Consider the following 19694-nt stretch of genomic DNA (forward strand, 5'->3'; position numbering starts at 1 on the left):
GAAGGTGGGAGAAGAGATTGTGTGCCGGAGAATACCTCATGCCTTCTTAGTGCTGCGTTTCCAGTTAATGTTTTGGAGCGGTTCAAGGGGAACCCCGATGCTTTTAGATGCAGTCTTGACTACTTTTGTCAAGTAGTTTTAGTTGTAGAGTCTTTTACCAATTCCTACATTAGGCCAATGAGGTGGGACCAGGGAAGAACTTGCTTGGACGAGTATTCTGCATGCCATAATCAATATCCACAATCTGTCTGCATTTCGGTGCTGTGACCCATTTATTTTCTTTTGCACACTAATCTAACAATGACATGCAAACCTGACAGTGAAAAGCTGTCTGCCTATCCCCCTAGCCACACACCTGTGTATGACTGGCTGTTAATTACCTGTATGCCTTCCCAAAGGCAATGATCCACCCAGTGCAGATTAATTAGCATAACCAACATGGTATATAAACAAAAGAAATCAAAGTTGTGTAATGGCTACAAAATTAGTGGTGCAACAGAAAGCTCAGATTGGACAGATAGTCTAGCTAGCTGTCTAGATTTACCCTGCAGAGATCTGAGGAGCAGTTAACCATAGTCCTCACAAATCAGCCGCAGGTTAGAACCCCGACACAGAGACACAGGAAGGGGACGGACATCCGGACGAATTACCGGCAGCACCGGAACAATCCCGGAAGTGGAACGTCATGGATATAGACTATTGATATACCATCCCATAATCAACCATTTTAAAGTTATGAATCAGCCGGTATATTAATGTTGAAATGAAGAGAAAAGTGATTTGTTTACCTCCAGAACTCTGATTTTTAATCGTGACCATAAACGAGTTCCACAAAGTTTCACAACTGTCACCAAACAGCGTTGTTAAAATGAATATAAGCAGTGAAAAATATTCTTTTGTAACTTAATAAAAACTAAAACCTTAAAGAGAAACTTACACTTAACTAAAACTATATTGCAAGGTTGAAAAAAACATAAAAATAAAATCAAAAAGTTATAAGATATTTAACTAAATGTTTAATAGTTACGAGGCTGTTGTCCAGAACATTGTTCCTATTTATGTAGAATTTTGTTTTTCTACCAAAAATGTGATATTTGTGTCTCCTTCTTTGGACCTATTCTTGCCTTCCTTCCTCCTACTGTCCTACTTTTTACAAGTTTCTCAATTTTTTCTTCTTATGTCACTGTTTTTGATACTATTTTGACCTATTCTTGCCTTCCTTCCTTCCTTCTTTCTACCATCTTTTTCCAAGTTTTTGTCTCCTTTTCTTGTTAGCATTTAAATGTTTTTTTTAGTTACAAGGCTGTTGTTGACAGCGCTGTATTCTTCCTCTTTATATACACTTTTTTTTTCTATCGAAAATGATTAGCGCTGGTCAGGGGGTACATGGCTTAAAGAAACAATTCAAAAGGGGTACATTACTGAAAAGGTTTGAGAACCAGTGGCCTAGAGCACCTTTAATAAGTAATACAGACACATGAGTGATTAATTCGGATGATGTTACATGAGTAAGTTGTGTAAACACAGCTGTAAACCTGGTTTCTTCTCCAAGTTCACCAATTGTATCTGGATCATGGTACTATATAAAACCCAAATCTGGAACACGTTCTGAAGTTCAACAGACCTGATCCAGGGTGTTCTCAGAAAACCTAGTTTCTCGATTCAGATCCTGGATTTTGATTTGATTTGATTTAGTTAATTGTAAGAGAGTGCCTTACACATGATAAAAGGACATCAAATACAATCAAGGATAAAAACACAATAAAGTCCAAGAATTATTTCCATTGTGGTCCTCAACACATCAGGACAAGACAAGATACTCAATGACATAACATAAACACATTTTTCTTAAATAAATAAAAATAGTAACTTGCCCTTTAATTTATTCTTTTTAAAAGAGTTCAGGCTGGAAATGACTTTAATATGACGATCTAACTTGTTCCACTGAACTGCCCCCATATAGGCAAAGGTTCCCTTCCCTAACACTGTCTTAAATCTATAAGGACACAGGTCAGATATGCTGCCACGAGTATTAATATTGTGCGTGTCCTTTACCTTAGTTATAAGACACAACAAAAAAATTGGGACACTGCCAAACAATATTTTCTGAATCATGGTCAGTCTTAAAGGAACACGCCGACTTATTGGGAATTTAGCTTATTCACCGTAAACCCCAGAGACAAGTCCATACATATCCTTCTCATCTCCGTGTGTGCTGTAATGCTGTCTGACAGCTCCAGCAGCATCAGCCCATCACAGATCCTGCAGGTAACTGGTTCCAGTAATCCTACTGCTCCGAATAAGTGACAAAATAACACCAACATGTTCCTATTTACATGTTGTGATTTATAGAGTCACAGCGTGTACAAAAAACAACGTAACATGAGACACAGCTGTCTTCTAACTGTAAACAAACCAGGAACTATATTCTCAGGCGGAAGAATATAGTACTTGGGCGGAGTGATATGCTCGCAGCAAGCCTGTCTGAGAATATAGTTCCCGGTTTGGTTACTGTTAGAAGACGGCTGTGTCTCATGTTACGTTGTTTTTTGTACACGCTGTGACTCTATAAATCACAACATGTAAATAGGAACATGTTGGAGTTGTTTTGTCACTTTTTTCACAATTCGGAGAAGTAGGCTAGTTGGAACCAGTTACCTGCAGGATCTTTGCTAGGCTAGGCTAGTTGGAACCAGTTACCTGCAGGATCTGTGCTGGGCTAAGCTAATGCTGGAGCTGTCAGACAGCGTTACAGCACGCACGGAGATGAGAAGGGTATGTATGGTCTAACTCTGGGGGTTACGGTGAATAAGATAAATTCCCAATAATTCGGCGTGTTCCTTTAACATAGTAACACGAGACTCCACAGGGAGCCAGTTGAGCTCAACAAAGTGTGAATTGGAAAACCTACAAAGTCTGCTTGACTGTGGTTTTAAAATCTTAATATCTTTGACGTATTATTTGTTGAAATACTGTAGATATTATCATCAAAACAATAACAACCAACAACATCATTAGGACAACATGATGACATGTTCCCCAAATACTCCGGGAGGGAAAAGAGATGTTTATCTGCATCTATGTCTTTTGTTCTACAGTCACAAAGACCTTCGCTGGTAAGACCTTCAGTTCATCCTCAGTTCTTATATATGGAAACATCTTCTCAGTGAAAGTGTGTGTGAAGGTGTGTATGAGTGTGTCCGTATCAGGATCAGAGAACGACAGCTTTCCTCTGTTCCAGTCCAGAGTCACTCTAACCCTCTGGAGCTTCATCCTAAATGGTAGATCAATGTCTGGATCTGATGGTGACAGCATTATGTATTTACCTTTATAGAACATTATTGTCCATAATCCTAACTGTATGTCTCCCTTCCTCTGGACAGTCCCTGCTAACAGACCAAGAGCCCAGTATTTACTGTCTCCAACCTTGACCTCCCAGCTGTGAGTCCCTGAAGTAAAGCCCTCAGAGCCCAGGACAGAGAGGCGAGAATCAAACCTCTCTGGATTATCAGGAAACTGCGAATACTCTCCTCCTACTTTCACTCTGGTCAGATTTTTAGACAGGGTCAGGCATGGATGAGCAGTGTTTGGGTCCAGAATTACACGAGTGTAGGAGACCATCTCCTTCATCTTGTTCCAGATGTTGAAGCTCAGGTTGCCCAGGTGTTTGGCCTCGTCTATCAGAGCTCCTGAGAGCAGCTGTGGATCACCCAGCAGGGGGCGCTGCTGGACTCTTCCCACTGCAGCCTTGTAGTTGATCAGGAATGAGACGTCTTCAGCTCTCAGCTGCTCCTCTGTGGCTCTGACTGTGTATGAAAGAGCTGCTATCTCTCTGCTCAGAGCCTTAATCTTCTTCTTCATCCTCTGACTCTTCTGCTCCTCTTCGTACCTCAGTGCAGCCATCCTGGCTTCTTCTTCCTGGTCTAGAAACTGGTGAAGCTTCTTAAACTGATCCTTAATCTGCCTCTTTATGGATCGTGCCTGGACCTTCAAGTGTTCCGCTGTTTGATCACACTTCACTTTAACTTGTTTAAAACCCTTTAACTTCTTCTTTACGGGCTCCAGAGTTTCCTGAAGTTCCTTCTTGCATTGTTTTGCAGCTTCATCGATGGGTCTGAATCTGTGGTTGGAGTGTGTTTCTGAATCTCTGCAGACGAGACACACCGGCTGCTGATGGTCCAGACAGAAGAGTTTGAGTTTCTCAGAGTGCAGACTGCAGCGAGCCTCTGAAGCTCTCGGATCTCTCTCCAGTAAGAAACTCTCACACAGGTTCTTTAACACCCGGTTTAAAGGTGGTTTTGACTTTGAAGATATTTTCCTACAAACCGGACATTCACGATCTTGTTTCTGTCTCCAGTAACTCTGCAGACAGTCTTTACAGAAGCTGTGGGTACATGACAGGATGACAGGATCTTTAAAGACTTCATGGCAGACAGGACAGCAGAGATCTTCCTCTAATCTTGAAGCCATTTAGTCTCTGAGTGAAACTGAAAACACAGCAGGCAAACCACTCAGCCACTCCCTGTTTCCTCAAACTTACACTCACTTTGAGTCTTTGTTCTTGTAAAACTTCCTTTCTTTAAGTGGATTCAGCAGCTGGTTGAAGTGTTCCAGTATTCCCAGTGTAACCGAGCGCCTAACTGTAAACACTTAATAAATCAATGAACAGTACGATACACAACACAGCACGTACAGCAGCAACAACTACACTTTCATTTCTGTCTAGCTTCAACATGTGAGCCCAAACGAGGAAGTCTGCCAACTGTTTCCTGCCCTACGGCAACTCAGAGAAGACACACAGTGCCTCTCATACAAAAGCACATCTTTAAATATAAAACAGCCTCTTACATACGTCACCCCTCAACTCGAAACATTCCCCTTTCAACCATTTACAGAACACAAAAACCCCACAGAGATAACTCTGCATGGGTGGTGATGGCGAGATGGATATGACACATGCCTTTGGTGTGGGAGATCGGGGTTCAATTCCCACTGCGATACATCAACCATGTGTCCCTGAGCAAGACACTTAACCCATAGTTGCTCCAGAGAGGAGTGGCATATATAGCAACTGTAAGTCGCTTTGGAAAAGCGTCAGCTAAATGACTTGTAATGTAACTCTGCTAGATAAGAGTGTACAACTGTTAATAATCATAATGTATCAGCAACATTTAGGTCACATTACAAAGGGGATTACACACAAACATGTGAATGAAAACATTTTTGAAGCAGTGCAATTTGAAATGTCACGCACAAACCCGTAAACAAAAGAGTGCCCAACAATTACCCCGGCTGGTAGTTAACTAACACCTTTAGGATTTTGTCATGTTTCGATTTTTCTGCGTCCTAGCCTTGTTGTGATACTGAAACTTTTATGTTTTTATGGTGCTGCAAGATGTATTATGGTAATCTTATTGTTTTGTTGTGGTATGCACTTGAGCCCAGAGTAACCTTTTAAGCCAACCAACGCCTGCACTTCTTAAGGAGACTGAAAAAGGCCCATTTCAACCCAGCAGTCCTCCCCACCTTCTACAGGAGAACCATTGAGAGTGTGCTAACAAGCAACATCTCCCTCTGGCATGAGAGCAGCAGCGCCTCAGAGAAAAGGGCCCTGAGGAGGGTGGAGAGGTCAGCTGAGAGGACCATTGGGTAACACTGCCACCTATTGACAATTTGGCCAAACAACGCAGCCTTTCAGGGGCAAAAAAAATCATCAAGGACTCAACACACCCCCGCCACAGTTTGTTCTCTCTCCTGCCCTCAGGCAGGCGGGATCACAGCCTAAGGAGTAGGTCTGTGCGGTTCCATGAGTTTTATTCCGACTGCAATCAGACTGTTGTACAGCACCACACTGTAAACTGAGACAATATGGAACATACAGTGTGTGTGCATATGATATATGTATGGGTATGTGTGGGATATGTGTATACATGTATGTTTCTACATCTCTCATATTTTTTTAAATGCTAGCTATCTTATTTATATGTCATATTTTTGCTACACCATATTTATTTATGTATAATTGGATTCTTCTAGCTGCTGATGGGGTTTTTTATGTCTGTTTTTATGGTGGTCCAATGCAACGTAATTTCGTTCTACACTGCACTTCCTGAAGTGTTTTTTGAAATGACAATAAAATAATTTTGAATCTTGAATCTTTCATGTTTTTATGGTGCTACAATTGCAAATGTATAATGGTAATCTTATTGTTTTGTTGTGGTACGCACTTTAGCCCGGAGTAGATCTGCTGGGTGTGTGTTGACATGTATTCAGTTACTGAGTCACATGAGAAACCTGATTTTTTTTTTTTTAAACATTTGTCTCCTCTCCGAATATTTTCCCCACTCCTGAGTGTATATGTTAACTCTTAGATAATTCCCAGCCTGGGTTTTAGTCTGGAGTGTAGGGCACTTTAAATGTACAGGTTTGTCTGTAAGATTTGAATTTGCACTGCTTCAAAATGTTTTGATTCAGATTTTTATAATGTGTGTAATATGATCTAAATGTTGCTGATACATTATGATTATTAACAGTTTTACACTCTTATCTAGTTGATCCTCTAGTAGAGTTAACTCTGTGTTTTTGTGTGAACATGTTTGTTCTGTATATCAGATAAAGATGTGCTTTTGTATGAGAGGCACTGTGTGTCTTCTCTGAGTTGCTGTTGGGCAGGAAACAGTTGGCAGACTTCCTCTTTTGAGCTCACATGTTGAAACTTGACAGAAATGAAAGAGAAGCTGTTGCTGCTGTACGTGCTGTGTTGTGTATCATACTGTTCATTGATTTATTAAGTATATGCAGTACAGTTAGGTGCTCGGTTACAATACTGGAACACTTCAACCAGCTGCTGAATCCACAAACTGAACGAGAGTTTTACAAGAACAAAGAGTCAAAGTACACGTAACTTTCAGGAAACGGAGTGACTTAGCTTTCTGCCTGCTGTGTTTCCAGCTTCACTCAGAGGCTAAATGGCTTCCGCATTAGAGAAAGAGCTCCGCTGTCCTGTCTGCCATGAAGTCTTTAAAGATCCTGTCATCCTGTCATGTACCCACAGCTTCTGTAAAGACTGTCTGCAGAGCTACTGGAGACAGAAACAAGAACGTGAATGTCCAGTTTGTAATATGATATCTTCAAAGTCAAAACCACCTTTAAACCGGAGGTTAAAGAACCTGTGTGAGAGTTTCTTATTGGAGAAAGGTCAGAGACCTTTAGTGGCTCGCTGCAGTCTGCACTCTGAGAAACTCAAACTCTTCTGTCTGGACCATCAGCAGCCGGTGTGTCTCGTCTGCAGAGATTCAGAAACACACTCCAACCACAGATTCAGACCCATCGATGAAGCTGCACGACAATGCAAGAAGGAACTTCAGGAAACTCTGGAGCTTTTAAAGGAGAAGATAAAGGTTTGTGGACACGTCAAAGAGGAGTCTGCAGAACACTTGAAGGTCCAGGCCCGACGCACAGAGACACAGATTAAGGATCAGTTTAAGAAATTTCACCTGTTTTTAGAAGAGGAAGAGGAGGCCAGGATTGCTGCACTGAGGGACGAAGAGGAGCAGAAGAGTCAGAGGATGAAGGAAAAGATGGAGGCTCTGAGCAGAGAGATAGCAGATCTTTCAGACACAGTCAGAGCCACAGAGGAGCAGCTGAGAGCTGAAGACGTCTCATTCCTGATCAACTACAAGGCTGCAGTGGAAAGAGTCCAGCAGAGCCCCCTGCTGGATGATCCACAGCTGCTCTCAGGAGCTCTGATAGACGAGGCCAAACACCTGGGCAACCTGAGCTTCAACATCTGGAACAAGATTAAGGACATGGTCTCCTACACTCCTGTGATTCTGGACCCAAACACTGCTGGTCCAAGACTCATCCTGTCTGAAGATCTGATCAGTGTGAAACTTGGAGAGGATCAGAAGCTTCCTGATAATCCAGAGAGGATTGGATACTGCACTGTCCTGGGCTCTGAGGGCTTTAACTCAGGGACTCACAGCTGGGATTTCGAGGTTGGAGACAATGCATACTGGGCAGTGGGAGTGTCAGCAGAAGGTGCCCAGAGGAAGGAAAACCTCCGGTCTGGATTATGGACAATACGGTTCTGTAAAGGTAAATACTCAGCAGTCTGCCCATCAGATCCCAGCAAGGATCTCCCAGAGCAGAAGCAGCTCCAGAGGATCAGAGTGACTCTGGACTGGAACAGAGGAAAGCTGTCGTTCTCTGATCCTGATACTGACACACTCATACACACCTTCACACACACTTTCACTGAGAAGATGTTTCCATATATAAGAACTGAGGATGAACTGAAAGTTTTACCAACAAAGGTCTTTGTGACTGTAGAAAAACATGATGAGGATGAACTGAAGGTTTTACCAGCGAATCCTTCTGTGTCTGTAAAACCTTTCTCTGTATGGCAAAGTGATGATGACCATGATGATGATGATGATGATGATGATGATGATGATGATGATGATGATGATAAAGAGATGTTTGATGATGATTATGATATTGCTGAAGATGATGATGATTATGATGATGAAGATTGTTATGATGTTATGTAAAGACGATACTGATGACTCTGACATGGTTTTTTATAGAGAATAGGATGATATACTGAAACGTTTTTGACACATTTTGACACTTTGAGGAAAATGTCATTATGTTTGGCTGTTGTTTGATGTTTCTGCATCTTATTATGTATTTCATTTAGTCTGGATTCAACCCAGTTAAGACCAGAGATTTGCAACAAGATGAGTTGAAACTTGCAGCTCCTTGCAAGTCTCCGTTCTGCAGAGCTCTGAAAGCTGCCAGTTTACACGAATGAGACGAGAAGGTGTATCATCTGCATAGAAACCACCCTCTCTAACTTCAGACATTCAGGCTTTTTTGTAGCTGGATATCATTTATAGCATCTTAAAATATGAATGAGGGTAAAGATAGTGAGATACTTGCTACAGCTGCATTTCTAGTAGAGATGAAATGGAGAAAATAAAGTTTTTTTTCTCTAATTCTCTGCTTTGTTCTCACACTCCTCCCTCTTTTCAGTCTCTCTCTAGCTCGCTCCACCACATACCATGCTCACGGCGCTCGTTGAGCCTCCATCTAAACTCTGCCATTTCCACCAGCTGACAGTTTGTAACATAGAAATAAAATGGATTCTAGATCATTTTATTTTTATAGTTTGTAGCTGACTCGACCAATTGACTTCTCTATTGGCTGTTGAAACAGGAGACATCTTTTACTTTCTCAAACCAGCCTCTGGAGACTCCACCAGCTGAATCGCAGCGACACCATCAGCTGGTTTGAGTCGAGCTGAGACGGGCCGGTTCAGACAGCTGAAACTTTTCCTGCAATGCTCTAAAGCGGTTTCGTCTCATCTTGAATCTTTGGTCTGAACTGGGCTTTAGGTTATGGTCATATATACACTACCGGTCAAAAGTTTGGGGTCACTTAGAAATTTCCATTCCAGACAGAATACCAGCAGAGATCAGTTGCATTGTTTTTTTTTAATCAGGGCAGCAGTTTTCAGATTACATTATGTGTTTACATAATTGCAAAATGGTTCTCGACTGTTGTAGAAAGAAGTGTCTGAAGAAATGCTTAAAATTCCATACTTTTTGGTCTAAACGTCATACCCAAATTAAAAGTGGTACAGCTGCCATATACTTTGACACTTAGAGGTGTGCCTGATATCATTGGAAAGGAAACATTCTCAAGTTTTTGTTACAAGTGTCAGGGTGATTCTAGGCCTTACTGACACAGAGTTACAGAGGCTAGAATGGAGATTGTTTATTTCTGTCCAAGTTATAAATCTGTAAAATTATTAAAATACACTGCTGTAAACACATCTGACAGGTGACAGACAACACAGCATTAGCCACGTCTCAGCTTACTACAGAAACAAATTCAGAAGCTAAAAGACTCAAAAATGGATTTTATATGAATTCTTTTCTACAAATATGTCTGTGCGTTTTTTTATGTCTATTTGAAAAGTGCAAATAAAAAAGCCAAAAAACTACAAAATACAACACTTCTCAAATACACAAACAAACCCACATCAATCACCTTTCCAATGATATCAGGCACACCCCTGAGTGTCAAAGTATATGGGAGCTGTACCCAGAGGTGTCAATTCCAGGTCCAGAAAGTAAAAGTCCTGCCATGTGTTTATTCCACCAATGAACTCAGCCAGCTGATTTCACTAATTAGTAGTGAAATCAGCTGGCTGAGTTCATTGGTGGAATAAACACATGGCAGGACTTTTACTTTCTGGACCTGGAATTGACACCTCTGGCTGTACCACTTTTAATTTGGGTATGACGTTTAGACCAAAAAGCATGAATTTCAAGTGTTTCTTCAGACACTTCTGTCTACAACAGTCGAGAACCCTTTTGCAATTATGTAAGCAAATAATGTAATCTGAAAACTGCTGCCCTGGTTAAAAAAAACAATACAACTGATCTCAGCAGGTATTGTGTCTGGAATGGAGTGGAATGGAAATTTCTAAGTGACCCCAAACTTTTGACCGGTAGTGTATATATATATATATATATATATAAAAATATTGGTGAGGGTAAATTGTCAATATATGTTTAAACTTTGATCTGTCAGTCCAGAGTATGTTCAGGTGATATTCCAACAGCGCTAACCTGAGACTAACTTCTGTTTCTGTTTCTAAAGTAGGCCAGGGCTGTGAAATTAATCCCATTTTCATTGTGAGTTCGATTTCGGTTCGTAATAGTCCCAAAAACAATGTAATCCGAGAAAAAAAATTATTGTGTACATAACTTATTTAGTCTTGTGTTCTGAATGGACAAAAAAAGTTCAACTGAAAAGTATAACAGGAAATGTAAAGGTGTTTACTCTGTTGATTTGTTCCAATGTTGCAAAAGTCAATGAGTAATCACTGTTGTTCCTATTTAAATCTACACACATTTATTTTTATTATTTTTATTATAACTTCCAGTTTCTTTCAGAGCAGTGTCAGACAATCAGCTTCCTGTTTACACCAACACACGCATGCCCAGGGATTGAAAATGGTCATGTGTGTGTGTGTGTGTGTGTGTGTCAGGTGAGTCATGTTAGTGCCGGAGCTTCATCGTTACAGTTTTGTCAGGTTGAGTTTCATACCCCTCAGCTGTGATATTATTGTGAGTTATTACTTCAATGTACAACATTTACAGATGCCTGTGAATGCAACTCTTCAATTTCGGCTGAGACACTTTTGAGGCTTTAATCTCATTTTCTAGCTGCACAGAAACACTTGATGGATCGCAGTGTACTGAACAATGATCAACTTTGACCTGCTGTTCAAATACAAAGTGAAAGGTTTTGATTCTGGTAGGGTGACCAGACGTAATGTAACTTTGTCCAGTTTATTTTTCCAAGGCGAATAGAACAGGCAGCTACGTGTGGGGTCCGACCATGCAACTGTCTCTCTATGTGAGGAAAGCCCTGTGAAAGGTTTAATTGTACTAATGATTCAGTTTGAAGTCTTTGGTTCAGACTCAAACACTCAGAGCTCCGAAGCAGACCTGTGCGTTGCTTAGTGTCCTCTCTCTCTATAAAATGCAGGGCAGCTTCAGCTTATAATGGATGCGCTCAGCTGTGGACATGCTGCGGCAGATGTGTTGATTCACCAGAATGCAGGAAATGAAGTGTTTAATGCTCAAAATTTCAATAAATCATTTGAATTATTTTGGTGTTATTGGAATAAATAACACTTCAAAAACTCTTTTTTAGAAAAAATCTCAACGTAAATGTCCCACTAAACTGAACAAGGCTGTTGCTGCAATTATTTTAATTTTACAGGAAAAAACACTGTTATTATTAGATGAGGAGCCTACGATCAAAATAATGAAGGTACTGTCTGTGTCTGACCTGGGCTGGCGCATGTTCACGTTAAAAAGTGTGTGCGTGCACAAACACTACGGTCACACGTAAAGTGTCCTGGTTTTAGTTTCGGGAAATCTGTTCACCCTAGATTGTGGTGAACTCATACAAACAGGAATAAAAGCAGCAGTGTTGAGCTGTATGAAATGAGCCACATCGGTCAAACAGGGATCTTTTTTCCCCAGAGCTCTGATTTTTATTTGTGACCATCAAGTTACACAAAGTTTCAAAACTCTCCCCAAACATGTATCAGGCTGATGGACAACAGAAGCATACATACCTACGCTCTCCACCAAAAAAATTATACAGCAAATAGCACTGAAACAATAACTTTCAAACATATATTGACAATTTAACCTCAACCCTTTAACCTAGTATGACTATAACATCAGACATACTAAATAAACAGAAAAATCACCACACGAAAGCCAACCTTTAAATCTAACTCTACTCACTCCCCCCTTTTTTTGTCTGACTACTACTAACGAGGTCATTCTTATGCTGCGTTCCAGACACAATTTTAAGCCCGTAAGTTACAACTTCAAGTCCCGACTCACGACTTGGTAACGTTCTAGGGTTCAGGTTAGGATACCTAACGTTAACGTGAGCTAGCGGCTACCTAATGCTGACGTTAGCTAGCGCTGGCTAATACTAGCGATAATCTGCAACATATTTTGAGCTTCATTTGTTTTATTATTTTATTCATATATTTTAAATGAGCTTCATTTATTTTGAGTTTCATTTAATAGACATAACCTGCAGTAGTACACAATCGTATGTGTATAGTTTTAATTACAATGTGCGGAATTACTTTACGTTGCCTATTTGTGTCTATTTATTTCTATTTCTCGCCGTTAATCACCGCCATTGTTGTTTATGTGTGTGTGACGTCAAAAACTGTAACTGGGAGTACAACGATCTGGTACGAGTTTGCGGGGAGTAAGTTTCGGGTTTGACTGCCGTAGAAAGTTGTGAAATCACAGGTTACGGGTTGCCTGAAACACAGCATTAGATCTGCCGGGATTACCAAAATAAAAGCACAACATAAATGAACTTCCTCTATTTGTCTTTTTTCAAATAGCGAGGATGCTTTCCACCCCCCCCCCCCACACACACACACACACACACACACACACAAACTTCACTTCAAAAATATAATCAATGATCTAATGTTAAACCAAAGGGTAGCCCCTCCCACCACGATCCCCGATTTAAAGCTGGTGACAATCAAGAGCTCATTGACCAGTCTTAATAAGTAAATACAGAAACACAAGTGATTAATTCTGATGTTACGTCAGTAAGTTGTGTAAACGCAGCCGTAAACCTGGTTTCTGCTCCAAGTTCCATTTAAAACCATTTCAAAGTCTTTAAGTATAACTGAATATATTTATATTTTATAAACTCAATAAATGTTCACAATAATTAATTTTGATATGAACAAAAACAATCTTTAAATACAATAAAAAATGATTGATTTTTGTTGGTTTATACCATATAAATGTATTTGTTGTTTTAACATCTTTGACTAATAGATGTTAGAATATTAAAATAATGAACAAAGCTTCCGGGTCTGAAAAGTGAAGCCATTGCTGAAGCTCCTTAAAGCTGCATTCTCTCTAACTTCCACCAGGGGGAGACTCCACCGACTCCAAAAAGAAGTCTGTTTCTGCAGTCCATAAGAAAATGAGCTTCTCTACTTCTCTCTTGACTTCAGTAAACCTTTTCATAATGAGTGTATGGTCTCAATCACTAGTTTCCAGTCATCTTCAACACAGCATGATGTTCCTTTAGTAAATGATGGTCCCATTTATTTTAAAACAGACGATAAATAGATAAAGCAGGGAAAGCTAAAGGACCAATAACTATTATGATGGTCCCACTTATTTTAAAACAGATGATAAAGCAGGGGAAGCTATAGGACCAATAAGGACAGAGGCTTAGCGATGGTAACCATGCTAACACCGTGGACATTAAAATAGACCTCAACTTGTTCTTGGCTGTTGTCCGTGTTTTCGTCTCACACTTTGACCCTCTAACGGTGTGTTTTCACTTCAGCAAAGTTAACTGAAACATTTGAGTTGCCTAGAGATAGTTTGCAGATAATCTGTGTCCTACCATATCCAGATGAATGTACAGTACAGGCCAAAAGTTTGGACACACCTTCTCATTTAATGTGTTTCTTTATTTTCATGACTATTTACATTGTAGATTCTCACTGAAGGCATCAAAACTATGAATGAACACATATGGAATTATGTACTTGTGTGAAAAGTAAAAAGTGTGAAATAACTGAAAACATGTCTTATATTTTAGATTCTTCAAAGTAGCCACCCTTTGCTTTTTTTGATAACTCTGCAAACCCTTGGTGTTCTCTCAATGAGCTTCATGAGGTAGTCACCTGAAATGGTTTTACCTTCACAGGTGTGATTAATAGTTTTGATGCCTTCAGTGGGAATCTACAATGTAAATAGTCATGAAAATAAAAAGGAAACGCATTGAATGAGAAGGTGTGTCCAAACTTTTGGCCTGTACTGTCATTTATTTTTTACCAGCAACATCAGGACAACATGGTGACTTGTTACCCAAAAAGAATCAGCAGCATCGTCATCGTCATCGCCGTCACCACCATAACCATCATCACCATCAGCACTATCTGTTTCTTTTGTTCTATAGTCACAGAGACCTTCGCTGGTACAACCTTCATTGGGAGAACATTTACAGTGCTTATATATGGAAACATCCCTTTAGTGAAAGTGTGTGTGAAGGTGTGTATGTGCATGTTCGTATCAGGATCAGAGAACGACAGCTTCCCTCTGTTACAGTCCAGAGTCACTCGGATCCTCTGGGGCTTCGTCTGCAATATGAGATCAGTGGGTGGATGTGATGCAGAGGCAGCTGAGTATTTAGCTTCACATAACTTTATTGTCCATAATCCAGACACTATGACGCTATTCCTCTGGACAGACTCTGCTAACACACCCAGGTCCCAGCGTTCACTGTCTCCCACCTCGACATCCCAGCTGTGGGTCCCTGAGTGAAAGCCCTCAGAGCCCAGGACTGAGAAGTGATTATCAATCCTCTCTGGGTTATCAGGAAGCTGCTGTTTCTCTCCAAGTTTAACACTGGTCAGATCTTCAGACAGGATGAGATATTTACCAGCAGTGTTTGGGTCCAGAACCAGAGGGGAGTAGGAGACCAAGTCCTTCATCTTGTTCCAGATGTTGAAGCTCAGGTTGCCCAGGTGTTTGGCCTCGTCTATCAGAGCTCCTGAGAGCAGCTGTGGATCATCCAGCAGGGGGCGCTGCTGGACTCTTCCCACTGCAGCCTTGTAGTTGATCAGGAATGAGACGTCTTCAGCTCCCAGCTGCTCCTCTGTGGCTCTGACTGTGTCTGAAAGAGCTGCTATCTCTCTGCTCAGAGCCTCCATCTTCTTCTTCATCCTCTGACTCTTCTGCTTCTCTTCCTCCCTCAGTGCAGCCATCCTGGCTTCTTCTTCCTGGTCTAGATACTGGTGAAGCTTCTTAAACTGATGCTTAATCTGCATCTCTGTGCGTCGGGCCTGGACATTTATGTGTTTTGCAGTTTGATCAAACTTCACTTTAACTTGTTCAAAACTCTCTAGCCTTTTCTTTAAGGGCTCCAGAGTTTCCTGAAGTTCCTTCTTGCATTGTTTTGCAGCTTCATCAATGGGTCTGAATCTGTGGTTGGAGTGTGTTTCTGAATCTCTGCACACGACACACACCGGCTGCTCATGGTCCAGACAGAAGAGTTTGAGTTTCTCAGAGTGCAGACTGCAGCGAGCCTCTGAAGCTCTCGGATCTCTCTCCTCTAAGAAACTCTCACACAGGTTCTTTAACACCCGGTTTGAAGGTGGTTTGGACTTTGAAGATATTGCATTACAAACTGGACACTCACGTGGTTCTTTCTCTCTCCACCAGCCCTGCAGACAGTCTTTACAGAAGTTGTGGGTACATGACAGAACAACAGGATCTTTAAAGACTTCATGGCAGATCGGACAGCTGAGATCTTTCTCTAATCTGGAAGCCATTTTGTCTCTGAGTGAAGCAGGAAACACAGCAGGCCGACAGCTCAGTCACTCCGTTTCCTGAAAGTTATAATTCCCTGTAAAACTCTCGTTCGGTTTGTGGATTCAGCAGCTGGTTGAAGTGGTAGTATTCCAGTATTCCCAGTAATCCCTCCTGTAGATGTCCTCTCTCAATGGATGTGGTGGTTTTGGTCTGAAAGTGAATCTTATCGTCCGTCTCTCCCTGTGTCTGTGTGTGTGTGTGTGTGTGTGTCGTCTCAGAGTGGCACAATAAAAACCTGTTTCCTGGTTTGTCTCAGTTCAGTTGTCAGGTGAGTCATATAAGGCCCTGTATGTTGTGGGTCAGCATTTCTTCTCCGTCCTGTTTGTTTGGTCTCTCCCCTTTTTCCCCTGTGTGTCTGTCTGTGTTGTTTTTGTCTCAATCTGAAGTGACGAGAGGCGTGTTCATGAGGAACTAGGTCAAGGGGCGTGGCCGTTCATTCCTGCTCAGTTACCTGCACAGTTACAGCGCATTCATGATTCACCTCAGCAGTATATCAACTCGGGCTGTTCACCTCAGCACCAGATCGTTACAACTACTCATGTGGTAACTTGGCTCAGTGTTCTCTGCTAGTGATTTCATTCCTAGTACTCCTGTTATCTCCTAGTGTCCTGTTTAACCTTTTTGTCCTGTGTTCAGATTCCACTCTGAACCCTCTGTTTACCTGCTGCTTACCTGCTTTGCTGCCTCTCCGCTGAGACCTGCTGGGCCGTTGCTCTGATACCAATCTCCACGCTGCACTGCTCTCATCTTTCTCAACTGGATTCCTCGATGAGTCAAGACTGGACTCTCTCAGCCTGCTTCGAATCTCAGTCCTGCTCTGGATTCTCCACTGCCTGCCCGCCTCGTGCTACATTCTGCCCAGACTCTGTCCTCACTGCACATTCAAGACAGACTATTCAATAAAACTCTTTAAAGTGTTATCCGAGTCCGTGTGGTTGTCTCTGTGTTTTGGGTCAAACCGAGAGCCTAACACTGTAATCGTTACACTGTTTGTCAGGTTGAGTTTTATTCCACGCTGATTAATCACTTTCACTTGTCAATCGCTGTCATGAACAGACACGGTTGACTACTTCTGTCTTTGTCTTGAGTATGTAGTTCAGTCACACAACTTTTCTTCAAACCATTTTTTTAATGAATATGTAATAAACCCTAACCTTCGGCCCCTTTTAATCAACAGAGATGATGACTGTGTCCATGACAACAGCAACAACAGCAACAACTGTCATAGGCACAGAAACAAAACAATGCGAGGAATGAAAACAGTTGAGTCTGCTTTGTGCCTGATTATATGATGATGATAATTGCAGATGGGTGTGTTTGCATGCAGAGGAGAAAGTAAAACAGCCAGTAGTAACAAAGAATAAGGAAAATAGCAGTTGTGTAAATCAATAAATAGCCAATATGCGATTGAGTGAACGCACATGTGTAGATTTGAATTTACTCTATATTTGAAAAGTTTAGAATTAGCTGATTTGACTTTGTATGGAGCTAGGCTTTCATCTCTTCCCCCAGCAGCCTCCCCTTCCAACGATTTACATTTGCATCCCATCTGATCCTCGCCTTCCCTCACCCTCCGACATAGGAGATGGAAGCTGGGTACATGCTACTCCGACCAGCCTTGCTACCCTTTCTAGCTCTCTCCAACAATGCCAGCACCCGGCTGCCACCTGGCCTGGGTACAGCTCTGCAGCACTCTCTCTGTCTGGTTGGACAGGACTCTGCAGAGGGGCGATGCATTGCATTTCTGCCGCCAGCCTCTTCTTTTCAGCAGAAAAATTCAGACCTTTCTCTCCATCCCCACCAAGAAGGAAGTCTTGAAGATGGAAGGCATCCCTTCCCGAGGCATGGACATATGTCATGGTGCCCAAAAAAGTCACAGGGGTTAAGACACATACTGGACCTGCGTGTATCTTTCCAAAAGTCAATGAGTAATCATGGTAAATATTCCTGATTTGAATATTTACCTAAATCATTGTGCTAAGGATTATTTCCATAATGGAGCAGCCCTAGTTTGAAGCTTTGCTAAATGTTTATTCCAGCTTGTTACATGCTGCATTTTTGTGACCTTGACACTGAAACAGGAAGCTGCTCCTATTTAAATCTACACACAGTTTTATTGATGAGCTTCCAGTTTCTTTCAGAGCCAGGCACACTTCCTGGGAGTCTGTTTTCCAGACAATCAGCTTCCTGTTTACACCGACACACGCATGCCCAGGGTTTGAAAATGGTCATGTGATATGCGTTTTATTTGTGACCATAAAGTTGCACAAAGTTTCAAAATTCTCCCCAAACATGTATCAGGCTGATAGACAACAGAAGCATACATACCTACGCTCTCCACCAACACTATTATACAGGGAAGAGCACTGAAACTATAACACAATAACTTTCAAATATATATTGACAATTTAACCTCACCAATATATCTCATATACAGAATACAAATGACTATAACACCATACAGACTAAATAAAAAGAATCACCACCACACAAAAGCCAACCTTTAAATCTACTGTAACTCTACCCACTCCCCCCTCTCTTTTTCTGACTACTTGGTTCAGCCTAAAGAGGTCATTTTTATGCTGCGTTCCAGACACAATTTTTAGCCCGTAAGTTATGACTTCAAGTCACGACTTGGTAGGTTGGTCTGATGATCGTCGCATCAGCAAGCCAAGCTCTGCTCGCACAAGTGACTGCTCACACACACACACACACACACCGTCAAAGCCGGCTAGATAAAGATAGTGCCGTTGACAGGGTTCAGGTTAGGCTACCGAACGTTAGCATTAGCTAGCATCTACTTAACGTTGACGTTAGCTAGCGCTAGCTCATACTAGCGATTTCTAGTCGGGCGACATATTTTGGGCTTCATTTAATAAACATAACCTGTAGTAGTAGTACACAATCGTATGTGTATAGTTTTAATTACAATGTGCGGAATTACTTTATGTTGCCTATTTATGTCTATTTCTTTCTATTTCTCACTGTTAATCACCGTGTGTGTGTGACGTCAAAACGGTAACTAGGAGTACAACGATCTGGTATGAGTTCGCGGGTAGTAAGTTACGGGTCTGACTGCCGTTCCAGGGCACTTTCACGGGAAGAAGGTTGTGAAAACACGGGTTACGAGTTGCCCGGAATGCAGCATTAGACCAAAATAAAAGCACAACAAAAATGAACTTCCTGTATTCATCTGATTCATCAAACTTTACACTGTCAAACATACAGATATGTGTCTTTTTTCAATTAGCAACGAGGATGCTTTCCAGCCCCCCCCATCCCCCCACACACACACACGAACTTCACTTCAAAAATGTAATCAATGGTCTAATGTTAAACCAAAGGGTAGCCCCTCCCACCACCATCACCCATTTAAAGATGCTGTCAATCACAAGCCCATTGACAAGTCTTAATAAGTAAATACAGAAACATGAGTGATTCATTCTGATGATGTTACGTCAGCAAGTGGTGTAAACGCAGCCGTAAACCTGGTTTCTGCTCCATGTTCAATTTAAAACCTTCATTTCAACGTCTTTAAGTATAACTGTATATATTTGTATTTTATAAACTCGAAAAATTTTCACAATAATACATTTTGATATTAAACGAAAACAATCTTAAAATATAATAAAAAATGATTGATTTTTGTTAGCTTAAATATTATTTTAATTAATATTTTTAACTTATATATTTATTTGTTGTTTTAAAATCTTTGACTAATAG

The 19694-nt window shown here is 41.1% G+C and overlaps 1 protein-coding gene across 1 annotated transcript in view; it reads right to left on the bottom strand.

The window, feature by feature from the left end:
* nox5 (NADPH oxidase, EF-hand calcium binding domain 5) overlaps positions 1 to 19694 on the bottom strand; it is a 48758-nt gene that overhangs the window by 6766 nt on the left and 22298 nt on the right. The gene's annotated exons all lie outside the window — the stretch shown is intronic.

This window comes from Perca flavescens, chromosome 8 (genome assembly GCF_004354835.1).
Source record: "Perca flavescens isolate YP-PL-M2 chromosome 8, PFLA_1.0, whole genome shotgun sequence".
Lineage (NCBI taxonomy): Eukaryota > Metazoa > Chordata > Actinopteri > Perciformes > Percidae > Perca > Perca flavescens.